Below are 19245 nucleotides of genomic sequence, written 5' to 3'. Positions count from 1 at the left end.
AAATAACTCGGAGGACAAATAAAGTCTACCAAAGCCAAATTTGAGGTAAGTTTGGCCTCCCAGGCCAAGGACAACGGCAAAGCATTCATTAGCTATGTCCACAACATCAAAGGCAATACAGAATTGTGTGCAGAGCTTACTGTAAATGGAGCAACCTATACTGAGACAGAAGACATAGCAAACCTCTTGGGTGATAAATTCAATAAATTCAGCTCCAGCTTTACCCCTCTCTCTCCCTTAACCTTCCCTCAGAAAATATCATCAAATATAACTCCACTACTATCACTAGGGAACAGGCCCTTAATGCTCTCTCTAAGACCAAGAACAATGCATCAATGGGCCCAGACAATATCCCTTCTAAATAGTATGAAACATGACCTATCAGGGCCTCTGGAATTACTATTTAACTGTAGCCTCCAAACAGGTTTAATGCCTTATGAATGGAGAAAAGCAACTGTCATCCCCCTGCACAAAAGTGCAGAGGGAGGAGTGTTGTACAGACCTTAGAAACTGCAGATCCCTAAGTCTCACTAGTCTTATATGTAAAGCCATGGAAAGATTTATCATGGAGATGATTAATAGAGATCTAGTAAACATCCAGATACTGGACCAAACCCAGTTTGGTTTCGTCAAGGGCAGATCGTGCCTACTCAACCTGGTGGACTTCTTTGAGAAGGTCACCAAAGCAATGGATGAGGGCAAAATCATTCACACTGCCTACCTTGACCTGGCCAAGGCATTTGACACAATACCCCACTCGGGCATTATTGACAAACTCAATAGGTTAGATACAAACCCGTATGTCACCCAGTGGATAGCCAACTGGCTCACAGACAGGACTCAGGAAGTTAGAACTGGTGAGTCCACCTCTACAAAGGGGCCAGTCACAAGTGGAGTCCCTCAGGGATCAGTCCTTGGACTGCTCCTTTTTGGCATTTACTTCTCAGAAGCCTAGGCCTATGTCAGTGGTCTCTGGTTTACTAAATTTGCAGATAATTGCAAATTAGGAGCTGTCATTGAATCTTACACTGACACACATGTTCTCCAGGAGAGGCTGACACAGACAAGCAACTGGTGTCAGAGCCGTGGACTAAAACTAAATGCCAGGAAATGCATAATAGTATCCTTTGGGAAGTCATCTATCATTGCTGAATATCGTACTGACAACACACCCTTTAGAGTTGACCCAGTCAGGGACTTAGGGACACACATAGACAGTAATCTAGCCTTTGACCATCACGTGTCTACAGTGGTGAGGAAATCATTCTATTTTGTGCAACTTATAAATGAAAGTATGGCAACTAAGTCCAAGGAAGTCATTGTTCCACTGTATTTGGCATTCATCAGACATATCATTGAGTACAATGTCCCCTTTGGTATGTACCCAACCAGGCATATCCAACAACTGAAATGTCTGCAGTGGTTTCACACTAAAAAAATACAGGGTATAAGTAAAATGTCCTATGTGCACACCGCCTTAAGGTCCTATCCCTGTAACTGTCTCCTATAGGCTTTTGAGGGGAGATCGATACCTGGCATACAGGGCACTGTCAGACCCCACTCTGATGGACCTCCTGCATATCCACAAAATAAAAAGTACCAGAATTACCCATGCTAAAGACTTAAACCTTGCCTGTGATATAAATGGGACCTGCTGGAGAGACAGATATGTGTCCCAGAGACTACCACATCTATGGAATAGGCTCTCCATCCATGTGAAGCGGAGTTCATCCCTAACCCAATTCAAGTGCAATTTGGACAACTGGATGGGAAACCAGAAATTCATCCCTGGTTTGTAAATGGTTCATCTTCCGGGCCCATGCTTACACGTATCAAGGGTATCAGAACTTGTCAAGGATGCATGGCTAAGCTTAAAAAGGCCCTTGTGGTCGTTAGTCTAGTAAACAACTATGAACCTATGAACTTATGTCCCTCCTACTGGTACATATGTACTCTTCCACATACAACAACTATGGCTGTTGTTACCGGACTGGGCAGCCATACTCATGCCTTCCCTGCAGCATGTCAAGCCTCAGCTCTCCAGCTGATACTCTGATATTACAGAAGCAGCACAAGCCAGGTGGTTCCCACTGTCTCTCCCTGACACAGGCATGCCCACCCCCTTGCCTATCTCATCAAGTGCCTGAAATGCTCTTCAGACAGAGGTAGCCTCTTGACATAGTCAAGGCTTTAGCCCTCTAAGCCACTAGCACAGGATTATAATTATATTTTTGATAGCTTTTATATATAGTATCCTGTAAAGAACTGATAGCTACACTTTTATTATAATTTAAATAATGTGGAAATGTTGCATCTTTCAGTTTATAGTGACCATACTGATCTCAATGTAATTCTGTCTACACACGACCAGTTCAATTCAGTTCAAATTTATTAAGACTATTCAGTGTTAGCTATTTCATTCTGTTTAACATAATTAAAAAAAACAGCAGTTTACATACATGCTACTACAATCTACCATTAATTAACCACATTTTTCAGTAAAATCCACCAGTAATATTGCACCATATCAAAGTCATGCATAACATTTCGGTCTTAATTTTGCATGACTTTGACAGTGCTAGTGCTCCTGTTCATGGAATACACTTGTATAACAAAAAAAAAAAAAAAAAAAGTATGAAGTTCTTAAAAAACAGAGAAGTCCATGAACCATTTGGGAAGTGTGTAGTTTATTAAACAGTGAAACTCATAAGTGTGGGATGGTCCCTTCCTATACTAGCAGGATGTTACTACAATAACTGACTCTCTATGAGAAAGTACAAGTGAAATGGATATTGTTAGAGATCGTGATAATCTAAGTAAAGACAGTAGAGCAAATAAAGTATCTCCAATAAAGGGAAACAGCCTGAAAGACGGGAGCACTAAGAGAAAAGTACAGTTTTGTACCTACCATAAATGTAGATGTTCGAGGATCCACATTGCTGCAGTCCTAACACTTGGGTAGTCCGCTGTCACAGTCGGCCCGAATACCAAAGTATATGGCTGACGTCGGTCAAGGCGCATTAGTCTGACGTCAGGACGTCAGGGTACAAATGCACATGACCGACGTCATATCCTCAGTCTTTTCTTGCCCCAGATGTCAGAAGACCCTAAAAAGATAAGGCCAAAACCACAAACTCCAAACACTCCTGCACCAAAATATGTACAATATATACAAAATCACCAGAGTATAACCTCACCCACACAACCACCCCTAAACACAGAGGGAAGGAGGGAGGATTGGACTGCAGCAATGTGGATCCTCGAACATCTACATTTATGGTAGGTACAAAACTGTACTATGTTCTTCATTCCACATTGCTGCAGTCCTAACACTTGGGTAGAATCCCAAAGCAGAGGTAAGGGAGGCTGGCAAATCATAAAGAAGCAGGAGCTGTCAACATGCCTTGCAAAATAGCTGTGGCAAAACCAGCCCTAGATTTAGAGTAGAGAGGAAGGTGGTAATGCTTAGAGAAAGTATGCACTGAACTCCAAGTAGCTGCCTCCAAAATGTCCTTAGTTGCCACCCCTTAGAAATGCTGTTGAAGTGGCAGTAGCCCTAGTGGAATGAGGCCTAATCCCAGCTGGAATCTCCTTGCCATGATGGGAATAACAAAATGCAATGCAAAACCCAATCCACTTAGAAATAGTTTGTTTTGACACAGGCTTGCCCTGAGAACTCAAAGCAAAAGAAATAAACAACTGCTGAGACTGCCTAAAATCCTTAGTCCTGCTTAAATAATAACGCAACTGCCTGTGTACATCTAAAGTGTGCAAAATCTTTTCCCCCTTATTTTGGGGATCTGCATAGAAAGTAGGCAAATGAATAGTTTGGTTTAAAGCCACACTAGAAACCACCTTAGGCATAAAGGAAGGATTAGTGCGTAATGATACCCTATCCTTATGGAAAATCAAAAGGCTCTACTGCCATAAGGGCCTGCAATTCAGAAACCCTTCTTGCAGAAGTAATGGCCAACAAAAAAGCAGTCTTCCATGACAAGTATTTCAATTCAGCAGTAGCCACAGGCTCAAAAGGTTGTAGAGTAAGTTTCTCCAACACAAAATTGAGATCCCAAGCAGGAGTAGGAGCTCTACGTGGGGTCTTATATTCTTTGCCCCTCTTAGAAATTGCTTGAACAAAGGATGCGAAAACAATGGTGGGTCACAATCATAGTGAGCTGAAATTGCTGCAGCATGAATCTTAATGGAAGAGAAAGACAAACCTTTGTCCAATAACTCAGTAAGATATTGAAGAGCCACACTCAAATTAGGCTCAGAAATCTCCAAATTCTTTGCTGCACTCCAAAATAAAAATCTCTTCCATTTTTCTGCGTACACTTTCCTTGTACTAGGTCTTCTGGCTTCCATAATCACTTTTAAAACTTGTTGAGGAAGTTGAGACCTGCTGTGTTTCAAAACAGAATATGCCAGGCTGTTAGATGAAGAGAGTGAAGCTTGACATTGAGCAGATGACCGTCCCTCTGAGACAGCAGGTGCGGAATCAAAGGTAAAGGCCATGGAGGCTTCCTTACCAGACTCCTCAGTAATGGGTACCAGTGTTGCCGAGGCCAATCTGGAGCTATTAAAATCATCCTTGGCTTGTCTTGTCTGACCTTTAGGAGCACCTTTGGGAGAAGAGGCAGAGGTGGAAAGGCATACACATGAAGATTTTTCCAACTGAAAGAAAGAGCATCCACTTTCCAAGCTGTGTGATGAAACCTCTTTGTGCAAAACTTTGGCAGCTGGTAGTTTAGTGGAGAAGCGAACAGATCTATGTCTGGAGTTCCCCATGACACTGTCAATTTCCGAAATACATGAAGATCCAGTTTCCACTCGTGGGGATCCATGATTTGTCTGCTTAACACATCTGCTAAGGAGTTCTGTGCTCCCGGCAGAAACCTTGCCTGAAGAGTTAGTTGCAAGCTGAGCACAGTCTCCCATAAAATCATTGCTTGCCTGCATAACGGGTAAGAATGTGTTCTCCCTTGTTTGTTGATGTACCACATGACAGTTGTGTTGTCTGTTAGAATCAACACCTGCCCTGGAAGAAGTAACTCTTTGAAAGCCATTAATGCAAACTGGACTGCTAACATCTCCTTCATGTTGATATGTAGATGCTGTAGTCTGGCAGGCCACTTGTCTTGTATCCACTTTCCATTTAGATGAGCTCCCCAAGCAATGTCTGAGGCATCTGTCGTTAGAATCTGACTCGCCTCTGGCCGGGTCACAGAGAGTCCCTTGTTTAGGTGACATTCCTGAGCCCACCACAGAAATTCCTTTTGAATGCAAGGTATTATTTGAATGACAGTGTCCAAATCCTGGCAGTGCTGTGTCCATACATTTTTGAGATACCATTGCAGCTTCCTCATATGCAGTTTGGCATTGGGAAGCACCAGAATACAAGATGCCATGAACCCTAAGGCTTGAAGGACTGTCCTTGCAGTCAGCCCGGACTGAAGAGATAGATGATGGAAGTAAATGGAAAGATTCTTTTGTTTGTCCGGGGTTAAAAAGGCCATCTGGGCTGCTGTATTCAGTCTCACACCCAGAAAGCACATGTCTTGAGAGGGTACTAGACTGGACTTTATTTCGTTCACAGAATACCCTAGGCATCTTAGCACTGCTATCACATATTCCAAATGCTGTAAAGGTCTTCCTTTTCTTGAGCCAGAATCAGGCAGTCGTCCAAGTAAGGATAGATTTGTATTCCTTTTAGCCTGAAGTAAGCTATCACTGGAGCCAGAACCTTTGTGAATACTCTGGGCAGTAGATAAGCCAAAGGGCAATGCAGAGAACTGATAATGGGAATTCCCAGCTCGAAAACGCAGATACTTCCTGCAACTTAGCCTGATAGGCACATGAAGGTAAGCCTCCTTGAGATCTAAAGTTACCATCCAGTGATCTTTGCCCAGCAGAGGTAAAAGCTGTTGTAACGTCAACATTTTGAACTTGGGAATGTCCAGATAAGTGTTGAGGATAGATAAATCCAAAATTGGTCTCCACGTGTTCCCCTTCTTTGGTACTAGGAACAGGCGAGAATAAAATCCTAGGCCCCTTTCTGGCACAGGAACCGGCTGAATGGCCCCTATTTGGAGTAACAGAGAAATTTGCTTGTCGCCTCTTTTCTTTGTAGAGGAGGAATGTCTGGCATGCCTTTGAAAGGAGGCAAGGTATGGAAATAAAACCTGTAACCGTGGTGAATGATATCCAATACCCATCTGTCTTGGGTAATTAAATCCCAATTTTCTTTGAAAAGAGCCAGCCTTCCTCCCAAAGGTGCTGCCAGACGAGAATGTACTGGCAGCTGAAAAGGCAGGTCATTGGGTCTGTTTACGAAAGGACTGACCCCTGCCCTCACCAGAAGACTGAGCAGGTGAACTCCCTGTTCTAGGCCTAAAAGAACCTTGAGCTCTGCCCCTACCACGTCTAGACCTACCCCTAGACTGGGAATCATAAGCAGGATATGTCCATCCCTTAGTAGGCCAATTTCTACTAAACTTCGGAGGCTGCACCTGCAAAAAATCTTTAACAGTCTGCATAGACTTAGCCTTGTCTTCCATTTTCTTTAAAACTGCTTCCACAGGCGACCCAAACAACACATCAGACTGTAATGGAGCATCCAAAATCCTTGTCTTAACATGCTCAGCTAAATTCTGATCCCTCAACCAGGCGTGCCTACGAAGAACAGAACCAGTGGCAGCCACCCTCGAGGAGGCTTGCACAGCATCAAAACCACATTGCAAGGAATGCTTACCCACCTGTTCAGACACATGAACTAAATCCTGCAACTCTTTACACTCAATACCTTCCGCCAGAGCATCCACCTTAGACTTCAATTGTGAAAGGAGATAATTTTGATATTTTAACATGTGAAACTGGCAATTCAACGCCCTCATGGCTAAAGTGGAAGAAGTATACACTTTCTTTCCCCATCTATCCAAAGCCCTTGCCTCTTTATCAGGAGGAACAGGATTTTTAACAACAGAAGCCTTAACACCTTTAGGCCCCTGAGAAACAGTTTCGGGTCTGCCCTAGGACTCTTAAAAGATACTTATGAGCTTCAGGCACCCTATAGTACCTATCAGGTTTAACTGGGGCAGGAGGCAAAGAATCAGGGTTCAGGAAGCCTCTGCAAAACATCTTCCACCACATTCAGAACAGGAGGTATAGCTAAAGGCCTATGCTGGGGTAAAACAAAATTCCCGAAGCCTCTTCCTGGAATCAGAGAAATCTTGACCTTCCCATTTAAAATGCTCCCTCATGGAATGAAGAGTCTCTGAAAAGAAAAATCCTCAGGAGGAGAAGCTGAAGGAGTAGAATCATCCACATCAGAATCAGAATAAGGAGGATACTCCTGCACGTCTTCAGCCGAAGACTCAGAAGCCTCGAACACTGCTCAAAAGTCTCAAACTCAGGTTCCACCCTAGGCCTCTTATCAGGAGGGGGCATAGAACCTCTAATCATAGTAATCAAATCTTCTGCCATTTTAAGCATATGTTTCTTAGGCAAAGATCCTGAAGAGCTAGGAGAAACCCCCACTGAAGTTAAACCTGGCCTGCCTCTCAAAGAAGCCTTGGAAACAGAAGGGAGGCTCTAATCACCTTAGGAAGAGAGGGAAGAACAGCCACCTGAGAAGCCCCCTCAGCCTGGCCTACCTCCTGAGAGGACACATCCTGTAACAGTAAAGTCTCTCCCTGAGACTCCAAAGAAACTCCTGGCAGAACCTCTGGCTCCACTGAGCCTTCTAAAGAACCGACGTCCGGGACTGACGGTTCTTCCAACCTAGGCTTTGCAGCTTTGTCCTTGCGCTTTTTGGACGAAGCGGGCGGAGCATCCGACGGCATTTTATAGTTACAACGCTTCCCAAAAACTAACCTGGCACAGTCTAACCTTCTCTTTATAGTGCGTTTGTTAAATCTGGCACAAGAGCGACATCCAACAACGTCGTGCTCAGGCCCTAAACAAGGTATACACAAGGTATGGTAATCCCTATGAGGTATCTGTTTCCCACAAGAAATACAGTTATTCACTTTTTCTGACATCCGGTTAAATACTGAGGCAAGAAAAAACCAAAATATTCCCCAACGGGGTACTTAGCCAACTTTGATTCGGTCTGAAACTCCGACTTCAGAAAATTTCAGAACGCCAACCTGCCCTCGCAAAACTGCTTCTGCATCGGGCCATGCGGCAAAAAAGACTGAGGATATGACGTCGGTCATGCGCATTTGTACCCTGATGTCCTGACGTCAGACTAATGCACCTTGACCGACGTCAGCCATATACTTTGGTATTCGGGCCGACTGGGACAGCGGACTACCCAAGTGTTAGGACTGCAGCAATGTGGAATGAAGAACATCAGGGTGATTCTATCTTCCCCATGTGGATTGTTATGGGATATCAGCATTAAAGCTGATGATGACATGGAAAGAACTAGTTAAACAACTCAAATATCTGTTGTTGGAGCTGATCCTTCTTTTAAAAATAACAGAACTAACACTGGCATCAGCAAAGAGAAACATATTAAAAAGTAGGTTGTATAATGAAGAGAATGACATCAATTACCTGGATGGTTTTGAAATAGAAAAAAGAAGAGCTTTAGGTGACGGGAATAGATATTGATGGTAATGTCTTTCCTGACACAAAACAGCCTCATAACAATTTTAACAATTTTTATGAAAGATTGTAATATAAAGTTAACAGACACTGGTAATGGAAGCTTCTATGATTAAAGGAATTAAAAAACTTACTTCCAAGAACTAGTAGAGAATCGATTACTGTCTTGCTTAAGTGGCTGTAAAATATGTGATATACGTTTTGCTCTGATTTTTTTTTTTTTTCTGAGAGAGCAAGATATGGCTTGGTGGCAGTGGTGGTAGGGTGAATGATGCTGGTAAAACAAATATCCCACATTCAAAAATTACATTAAGAATATTATAGAACTAAGAAACATTGAGTTTGATTGATTTTGAGAGATGTCATACCTGTATTAAGATTTAACCACAGCTTTATAAAGACAGCAAGAGGTTTTACCATTTTACCAACTATATAAGTAGTGTAAGTTATTCTACATGCACTAGGTATATAATGGTTTGGGAAAAAAGGTGATTAACTCCTCCCTTTTTGTGTATGACAAGACTCACCTTAGCCATTAATGCACCAGGTTTCTGTTAAATTTATTATTAAGGTATGTAAAGGGCTATTTTTTAGAGTAAATGGAAAAAGTCTAAGATCAGACAAAAAAGGAAGGAAAATACATAAAATTCTTTATGTGCAATGGTAGAGGCAGAAATAACATATTTGCTTCTCTGGAAGTAAGAGCAGATGTAGAACATTATGATGTTATTCTGGTGAGTGAAATCTGGTTTTCTGTATATAATAAACCATTGAACTTACTTGGCTATAACGGTGTCATAATGTTGGAAGACAATAGAAAGGGGTGGTGTTTAAATATATGTGAAAAGGAAATTACAGTCTGCCATCATTCACAGATTTAAGTTGTTTGAAATAATAGCTGTAAGCATCTCAAAAAAATAGGTTTTGAAAGTATACTAATATATTGATCTCCTAATCAGACTGAGGTGGATATTACAAGTTTTGGGGAAATACTGATACCATATTTCCTGGAGAACTTTGATATTGCTGGGGATTTCTTGATATTTGTTGGAGTGACTTGTCTGGTTACTTTGGGGATACAGGAGCGCTGGTAAATGTCAGTGAGGAATATAGGTACATACAGGTTGTGAAAGAATCAACACATAATGGTAGAATTCTTGATTTATTTTATTTTATTTCACTTATTGTTTTTGTTTACAGGGAAAGCCCAAATAGATTCAGGACCTATATATTTATTTATATATATATATATATATATATATATATATATATATATATATATATATATATATATATATATATATATATATATATATACACACACACACACACACACACACACACACACAAACAAAAGCGTGCACACACACAAACAAACGCGCACACACACACACACACACACACACACACACACAATATGCATATATATTTATTTACTTATTTGACATTTGTTAAACGGGTATGTCCGTACGAGCATGAGCCCTTTTTCAGCTGAGGCCTGGGAAGAAAAGCTCCACAAACAGTACATATAGCAGATACAAATTGAATATTTCTTTGAAACTATACAGAGCATTTAAAACAGTCATTAATCTAACATCAAAAGTTACAGTCATGTAGAACAAGTATTCAAAAGAGCAGTACACTTTGTTACAATGTGTTTGAGGGGAAGTTTAGTACAATGTGGGCAAAGGTAGTTGAGTGAAGTAGAATAAAAAATAAAGAAGACCCACAAACAGTACAAACGGTAAATAGAAACAGAAATATCCTTTGTAACTATCCAGAGCATTTAAAACAGCCATTAATCTAACAAAAGTTGCAATCATATGCAGAACAAATATTGAAAAGAGCAGTACACTTTGTTACAATGAGTTTGGGGGGAAGTTTAGTACAATGTAGGCAAAGGTAGTTGAGTGAAGTAGCTTTAAGAACAGATAAAACCTAGGAATGTGAGACATAAGACAGGGAGAGGGTACAAGCAAGTGAAGTTGTCTCGAGTAGTTAGAAACGGAAGAGCAAGTATGAGTAGTGGATAAGGGTGAGAGTAGAGAGGTGCTTAGTAAGTGGTCTTTTAGAGATTTTTTGAATTTGTGAGTGTTGTCTGTTATTCTAATAGACAGGGGTAGTTTGTTCCAGGACAAGGCAGCAGACCAGCTGTACAGATTTTGGCCTACCGAACTTTTGGGCTTGTATATTTTCATATGAAGTTGGTGAGAGCTCCTGAGGTTCCTAGTAGGAGAATATCGAGAGATTAGAGAGGTGATAACTGGGCAGGAGGTGGGCTTGTTGAGGATGCAATGAATGATGTGTTATTGGGGCAGAAGGAGCTGGTGTGGGAATTCTAGCCAATTTAGAGATTTGAGAGAGAGTCAGTGGTGTAAGTTAGAGGGCTGGCTAGCTGCAAATCTAGCGACTATGTTATAAGTGATTTCTAGCTTGTTTTTTAGGGAAGATTGCAGGTTAGGTAAGATTTGTGAGCTATAAAAAAGACAGGGAAAAGGTAGGCATATGTAAGAGACAGTCTGGAGCCTTTGGTGAGGCATTTTTTTTATTTCTGTATAACAGATCCAGTTTTTGGTGTGTCTTCTTGATGCACTAATATACATTCAGGTCAAATTTGAGTCAATCATCAATAATGGCATCAAGGAGTTTGGTGTGTGTTTCAACATTGATGAGAGTGCCATTAAGAGATGTTACAGAGAAGGTAGATTTTAGATGAGAAAGCGATTTAGGGAGGAATAGAAGTTTGGTTTTTTTGGGACTGAGAATAAGCTGGTTGTTAGAAAGCCAGTTTTCAGAGTTGAAAGAGTTTTGAGTTAGAGTGTGCAGGTCAGCAAAATTATCAGAGGTAGAGATGATTCTGGAGTCATCAGCATATTGTATAAGAGAAGAGTGAGAGCAGGAGGTGTGCAGGAAATTAGTAACGATGTTGAATAAGAGGGGACCAAGAATTGAGGCTTTAGGGGCTACCATTTTAATAGGGAGAAAGGGACAGAATGAAGACAGCCATTTTACAGACTGTTGCCTTTTGGAGAATTAGCTAGAAAACCATGCAATAGAGGGACCAGACAGACGAAGAGTTTGGAAAAGAGTTTGGGGGTGACAGACAGTGTTGAATGCTTTAGAGAGGTCTAGAAAGAGACAGGAAACAAGTTTGTTATTGTCTCTGGCTTGGGAGATAGTGTGGGTAAAAGAAATGAGGGCAGACATTGTGCTATGCTTGGAAAGAAAGCCACGTTGGGTGGAAGTGAGTAGATTTTCTTGGAGTAGATAGTCCACCAGTTGCTTGTGCACACATTTTTCTTGTAATTTAGAGAGGGGAGACAGGATAGCTATTGGCTGGTAATTTGAGAGTTCAGTGGAGTTCCCTCCTTTGTGGATAAGTATGGTAAAGAATTGTTTCCAGATTGCGGGAACAGTAAATTCAGAGATGGGCTGATTGATAAGCATGGAGATGAGGTAGGCCATGGATTTAGTGGCAGGTTTAAGGAAGAGGGGAGGTCATTTATCCACTGAGGCAGAGCATGGCTTTAGCTTGAGGAGGAGAGTTTTTATGTAATAAGTGGGAACTATCTTGAGTGAGAAGGAGCTTGTTTGGATTGCGTGGGGGAGGGGTTGGGAATCATGGGGTTATACAAGTTAGTGGTCTGACCTAATTTATTGACAGTTTCAATGAAGCAGGAGTTGAGTAAGGTGGCGGTTTCAAGGGGAGTGTTGCTAGGACAGGAGTTAGGTGTTATGAGGTTGACAGGACGGAGGATCTTTTTGATAGTGTTCCAAAATTTTGGGGGGTTGTTATGATGCCATGTTTGAGGTTTTAGGTAATTTTTTTTTCTCATTGTGGACATGTTTTTTTGATTAAATTACAAAGTTCTTTGTAGTTTTGGTGATGAGTGGGAGATCTCGTTTTGAGCCAGGGTTTCCAGGCATTGTCTCTCTTGTGCATTAGTGATAGAGTGAACTGAGACAGCCAAGGTGAGGAGAGAGATTTAACTCTGATTTTCCTAAGGGGAGCAAAGGAGTTAAGTATGTCTAGAAATATGTGGTTACATTTTTGTACAGCCTCATCCAGGGGTAGGTATGAGAGGAAGAACCAGTTTATGGAGGAGAATGTGTTGTTAAATACATTAGGACTGAAACTGGAGAGGCTCTAACAGTCTCTGACCTTGTGGGACCTAGTTTGAGAAAGGGAGAATCTTTAGATGCAAACAGGGGAGAGGTCAATAATGGAATCTGGAAGCGTTTTAGGGTGGTGGTATAGGTCAAGGATCCAGTCAATGACAGAAATGGAGTTGGTAGGGTTATTGTAGGAGGTAGGGGTAGAGATAAGTTGGGAGAAGCCGTGTATGCTAATACTTGAGTTGGAGCAGTTTGAATTTAGGGATTGTCAGTTGGTGTTGACATCACCTAGCAAGGTGATTTCATTGGGTATGTTGAGTGTGAACCAGGAGATAACATGTTCCAAAATGGGAATGTTTTCACCAGGGGGAATGTATATGGCAACTATAGTTAGTGTTTTGTGGTTATTGAATTTGGAGTTCACTGCAAGAAGTTCTGCAGGATGATAACTGAGATGGATAGTGAAGACAGTTTAATCTGATGAGAATAAATTATGGCAACACCCCCTCCATTCTTATGAAGTCTGTCTAAATGGAGGATGTTGTATCCTAGGGGGAGAAATTCTTTATCTGAGATGTGAGGTTTGAGCCAAGTTTCTGTGAGAGTTATTATGTCAGGGGAGTATTGGGCCATCCATGCATGGAATTCACTGACTTTGTTAACAATGCTGTGAATGTTTAGAGATAATAGGGTAAGGTGTTTGGTAAATGAGATGGGGTGAGGGGAGGGAGGTTATGAGGCAAATGTTTTTAAAGAGGGGCTGAAGAGGAGGCCTGGATTAGGATGAATATCATCCAAAAGAGTATGGAAGTGTTGGCATTGAGTAGAGTAGGAATAGTGAGGCGGAAGAAGTGATATTTAGGTTTTGTTTTTAGAGGGTATAGGGTGCTGGAGGAAGATTTGATCTTGGTTAATAGCAGGTATGAGTAGCATAGTTTAGAGGGTGATATAAAGAATGAGTGATGGGATTGTGAGTCTATAGGATAGTGAATAGCTGTAGGTGGAAGATTTATAGGATTAATTTCAGTTTGATAAGAGGACTGGTATGATAGTGACAAAAGAAAAGATGTGAGGAAGAGGGTAAGAAGCATGGTGAGGGTGAGAACAGTCTTAGTGAGGAGGAAGTTTCAGTGTGAATGGGCAGAGAAAAGAGTGAATGTATCTGTGTAGAGGTGTGTGAGTGCTAGGGGTAGAGTAGGGATTGGAGTTAAGAGTTTAATATGGAGTGGTGTTGTAAGGGGAATGGTTTGGTAAGTGAGAAGTTTAAGTACAGAGAAGTGTTAGTATATAGAGTGTCTATGCAATGGTAAAGTAGTATGAGTGTGCAACTGGGGATGGAGATAAGTAGGAAGGGGTGTGTGGCACAGATTAAGTTGTGACAGGTGTATGGAAGGGAGAGATATGGCAAGGTGGGACAATGATAGGGTTTGATTGACTGATGACAAGAGGAAGAGGAGGGGTAGGGGAGGGGCAAAATGAGGTTAGCTATAAAGGTAATGGTGTAGGGATGGCTGGGAATGGGTGTATGGTAGGGTAGGGGAGTGGAGAGAGCCCAAGTATAGCGAGGGTGAACAGAGCGGGCTGAAACATGAGAAGTTGACCAGAAAAAAAGGCAATTAACTAGTCAGTAGTCTTGAGCTTACAGGGGCAGGGCCACTGTTACCACTGGAAGACACTTGAGAGCCTATTTTTTAAGTTAATATTTAAGGTTTGATTAATTAAATGCCACTGTATAGGCTGTACACAGCAAACACATGGGGATAAAGGCTCCAATGTACAAACAACAGTAATGGACAGAGTGGCACTTACATTTGAAAGGCAATAATATACATTAGTGTTTACATTTTCCAAAAGAAGGAGAAGAAATGTACTTCTCCATCCAGTTTGATAACATATACAGACAGCCATATTGTTGCTATTTTAAACAAAAAAATGTGGTAAGAACATGTGAGATCTAGATTTAAGAAATAGAAGACAGGGTAGTTGAGGGTGAAGGAGTATAACAAAAGGGGAAAATGCAGTGAGTTAAAGCACAGGTAGGGGGATATGCAGGGAATTGAGCATGGATGAGGTTGAAAAGGAAAGACATGCTAATTTGGTGCAGAACATCTGCAGAGCCAAGAGATGAGTAACTGAGACTTTAGCAGTAAGTTCTGTCTTACTATTAGGATGATCGAGTTCCAGGTTTTTGACACTTGATGGTAATAAAGGAAACAGCATACAGAAGAGGTCCTTGTCAAAAGAGCACAAACTTCTGGGTGGGTTGTATGGTTGTAGAATGTTGACTAGAGATGGACAGTCATTTGGTTTATTACATTGTGGCTAATACAGAGTTGGGAGTATGTAAGTTGGTCTGGTAGTTCAAGCCACTTGAGGTCTATGAGGGCTAAACAGTGATGGGCTTTCGTGGGGGGAGTTGGCAGCAAATTTTCTGACCTTTCTGTAGCACTGCTCAAGTTTGTTTAGTAGAGTTAGTTGGATGTTTGTCAGTACTGGTGCTGAGTAGAGGACAGTGGGTAGTCAGAAGGTAGCGTGATGTGACATATTGCAGTGTTAGATAGACAGGGTTTTGCCCTATAGGCAGTGCATAGTTTTTGGTGTGTTTATTTCACTGTATGTTGAATGTGGAAGTCAAACGTTAGGTCCTCATCTATGTAACCTCCTAGTAGTTTGGTCTGTGTGCTAAGTTCTATTTGGTATTTTTGGAAGAGGTGGATGTTTTCTTTACTGCAAGGTGTTTTGAAATGAAGAGAATTAGTTTTATTTTGTTTGCATTAGGAATAGCTGGGAGGTAGTCAGCCAGTTTTCTCCAGAAGTGAAGGATTCCTGGGTCAGTTTTTGTAGGGAATCAAGGTTGTTTGCTGAGCAGATGGTAGAATCCATCCTGTAACCAATTCTGTTCAGTATCTTTGTTAATGACCATGATCTGGCCAGTAAGAATGCTACTGAACAGAATTTGTCCCAGGATGGATCCTTATAGGACCGCAACAGCAACAAGGAGAAAGGATGAGATGCCAGTAAGCCATTTTACTGCCTGCAGAAAGAATATCAGGAACTTGCTCAAATGTACAGGTGTAACAAAAATAAAAAACAAATAAATATCACGGATGTCACGAAGAAGCTCTGCACAGTCATACTTTTCTTGTGTGTTTTGTTCCTTGTTCAAACTGGTGTGTAGTGTTCTCTTTTTGTTATACAAGAACATTTGCTACAAATGTTTATGTAGTTTCTGCTTCTATCCCAGTTTTCCATTAGAATATTAGTTTTTCCTTCTCTCTGCTGCATGTATACAACTGCATATCTAAGTCTAAATGTTTGTGATGTTACTTTTAATGAGTGTGCAGAGCTTATTCATGATATTTATTAGTTTTTTATTTTTTATTTTTGTTACACCTGTACATTTGAGCAAATTCCTGATATTCTTCCTGCTTCTACATTTAATGTGTTTATCTATATTTATGGTCAGGTTTGAAGCAACATATAGAGACTGCTTGATTTTTTTATGATTTATTACTTTGGAATACGTTTAACAAATCTTTATATTTGAGGATGGGAATATTGTTATTACTATGGGCCAGATTCAGGAAGCCTCCGTGTAAGAGTTATAACTCTTACACGGAGGCTGCAGTTAAACTGTGTGATGTCAGCATGTCATGCATATGCATGAGGTGCATGAGGCATGCTGAATCACACTAGTAACTCTTACACGGTCCGTGTAAGAGAGTAGGGGGCGTGTCTGTAGGCTAAGCCCTGCAAGCGGACACGCCCCCGGAAGACTATAATGGCTGAAAGTAAACAGCCACGAGAAAGGCCATGAAAATGTGAATAAACACACTACACAACACATGCCCCGATAGACCATCACTGTATAAAGTGAAGAGATGTAATAAAATTAAATTAAAACCTTTTATTTTTTTTTTAAACCCCGTAAATGTTTGCTACTGTGTGCGCTCGTGTGCGCGGGTGTGCTACTAGCGCAATCACAGTTAGCAGTCAGTGGAAAAGGATATAAGAACTAAATATGCAAAGTAAGCCAAGAAATAATAGCTTAGCGGTAGAGTTGCCGGCCTAAGAGTAGGCAGGCAGGGTTCGAGCCCCTACAACAACCTTTTTTTTTTTTTGTAAATAAGCACTAAAAAGCCCCCTGACAGTATTGTACAAATGTAAATGTATTCCCTTTTGTAAAATGGAATGAAATAGAGCATATATTTTGAAGTAACATAATAATAAAAATAGTCAGAAATGTACTGATAGCTAAGCTGCTGTGAGACAGAGTGCCCGTAGCTGAGTAGTGTTTCAAAAGCTGCAAACCGTGCCCGTTGCCAAGCTGCAGTAAGACAGACTGAAACTGTGTGCAATTAGCTTAACATGTGTCAGTAGCCAATTAGGATTTATCCCAGCGCACACCGCTGCCGACGCCCCACAAGCTAACTGCCAGTGCGCATGTGTGAGCTCCGCGCAAACGAGCGCAGACCTGGTTTAAAGTGCTTAAAAGTGCCTTTATGGCACTTTGATTGACAGGTCCTGTACTCAGTTTGAAAGTTTGCTAAGAAAAATAAATTCCCACTGTCAGTCTCGAACCCAGGACCTTGGTAACATTAGTCTGTATGACCTACCACTAAGCCATGCCTGCTTTACAAGAACACAGTGCTAAAATAAATATAACATGTAATAGTAGGAATCAGTATAAAGGCAATATAGGAGATGTACTATCCAAAGCATGTCAGGTAGAGTTGTAATGGCCAAATTACTGGATTCCCATACTAGTTCAGTGTGAACAGAAACAGCACTGCTACCTGTTAGCTTGTACATAATAATGTAAGGTAATGTACATATGTGAAGGTATGTATATCTACACATACATATATATAAATATATATTAATACATATGAAATATAATCGTAGGTCTCAGTAGCCATACACACTCACTACAGGAAAAAGTTAACATAATTGCAGCAACCTGAATCTGCTTACAGGTGGCCTCAGCACTTTGATTGACAGGTCCTGTACTCAGTTGGAAAGTTTGCAAAGTAAAAAATTCCCACTGTCAGTCTCGAAACCAGGACCTAGGTAACATTAGTCTGTTTGACCTACCACTAAGCCATGTCTGCTTTGGAAGAACACACTGCTAAAATAAATATAACATGTAATAGTAGGAATCAGTATAAAGGTAATATAGGAGATGTACTATCCAAAGCATGTTTGGTAGAGTTTTAATGGCCAAATGACTGGATTCCCATACTAGTTCAGTGTGAGCAGAAACAGCCCTGCTACCTGTTAGCTTGTACATAATAATGTAAGGTAATGTACATATGTGAAGGTATGTATATCTACACATACATATATATAAATATATATTAATACATATGAAATATAGTTGTAGGTCTCAGTAGCCATACACACTCACTACAGGAAACAGTGAAGATATATGCAGCAACCAGAATCTGCAACACAGCCTGGCTCCTGTGAGACCTACTAAGCCCTTTAACTGCTTAAAGGTGCCTCCAGCACTGTGATTGATAGGCCCTATACTCAACTCAAAAGCAGAATATGAGCATACTAGTAGGCCCTACCACAAGACCATTGTAACACTAGTCTGTATGACCTACCACTAAGCCATGACTCTCATACAGGAATATAGTGCTAAATAAGTGGAACATGTAATAGTAGGAATGAAGATAAAGGCAATATAGTATGTCTACTACCCAAAGCATGTCAGGCAGACTTTTATAGTCCCAATTACTGGATTCCCATACTAGAGTAGTGTTAACGAAACAGCCCTGCTAATTGTTAGCTTGTACCCAATAATGTCAGCTAATGTACATATATGAAAGTATGTATATGTACACAGATATATATATATATATATTTATATAGCAATACATATGACATATAGTTGTAGGTGTCAGTATGCATACACACTCACTACAGGGAACAGGCAAGATAAATGCAGCAACCTGAATCTACAACACAGCATGAAGCATGGGAGATGTACTAACCTTCACACTCACAGAACACTGTCAACAGCATACCAGCATGGTCCACGCCTACAATCTGAAAGGGCAACGCCTATCTCACATACCCTTTTATAGCAGTGTCCTGAAATCACAGTGAGACATGCAATTAGTACACACCCAGCTGCTTGCAATTAGCAAATGCTGCCTTACAATTGGTGCAGAGGCCATCACATGGACCTATGCAGATACCTACAAAAGTATTCAGTACCCACACTCCACTCATGCAATACAGTCATTGCACAAACCTAATGAGAAAGAGAGACAGAGAGAGACAGAGAGAGAAGACAAAATATACAGACAGCCAGCAGCAAAACAGCAGCAGCAGCAGCAACAGCAGCAAAATTCAAGGAGCACGAGTGACACACCAAAGCTGCCACAAACACAGGTAATGCAAAGTAGCAGGTTAATCCTGTGTATACTGTGACACCTCCAAATGTATCATAGTTCACTATCTATAGGTATGTCCATGAGATAGGTTGTGTGTAGATAGTCATGAAATATA

The 19245-nt window shown here is 41.0% G+C and overlaps 1 protein-coding gene across 1 annotated transcript in view; it reads right to left on the bottom strand.

Moving 5' to 3' along the window:
- Positions 1-19245, bottom strand: part of LOC122797639 (coiled-coil domain-containing protein 178-like) — a 2875483-nt gene that overhangs the window by 2427522 nt on the left and 428716 nt on the right. The window lies entirely within an intron of this gene.

This window comes from Protopterus annectens, chromosome 3.part1, assembly GCF_019279795.1.
Source record: "Protopterus annectens isolate FY-2018-M chromosome 3.part1, PAN1.0, whole genome shotgun sequence".
NCBI classification, from domain to species: Eukaryota; Metazoa; Chordata; order Ceratodontiformes; family Protopteridae; genus Protopterus; species Protopterus annectens.
The sequence above is the reverse complement of the archived record's forward strand: the minus strand, read 5'-3'. Positions and strand labels throughout refer to the sequence as shown.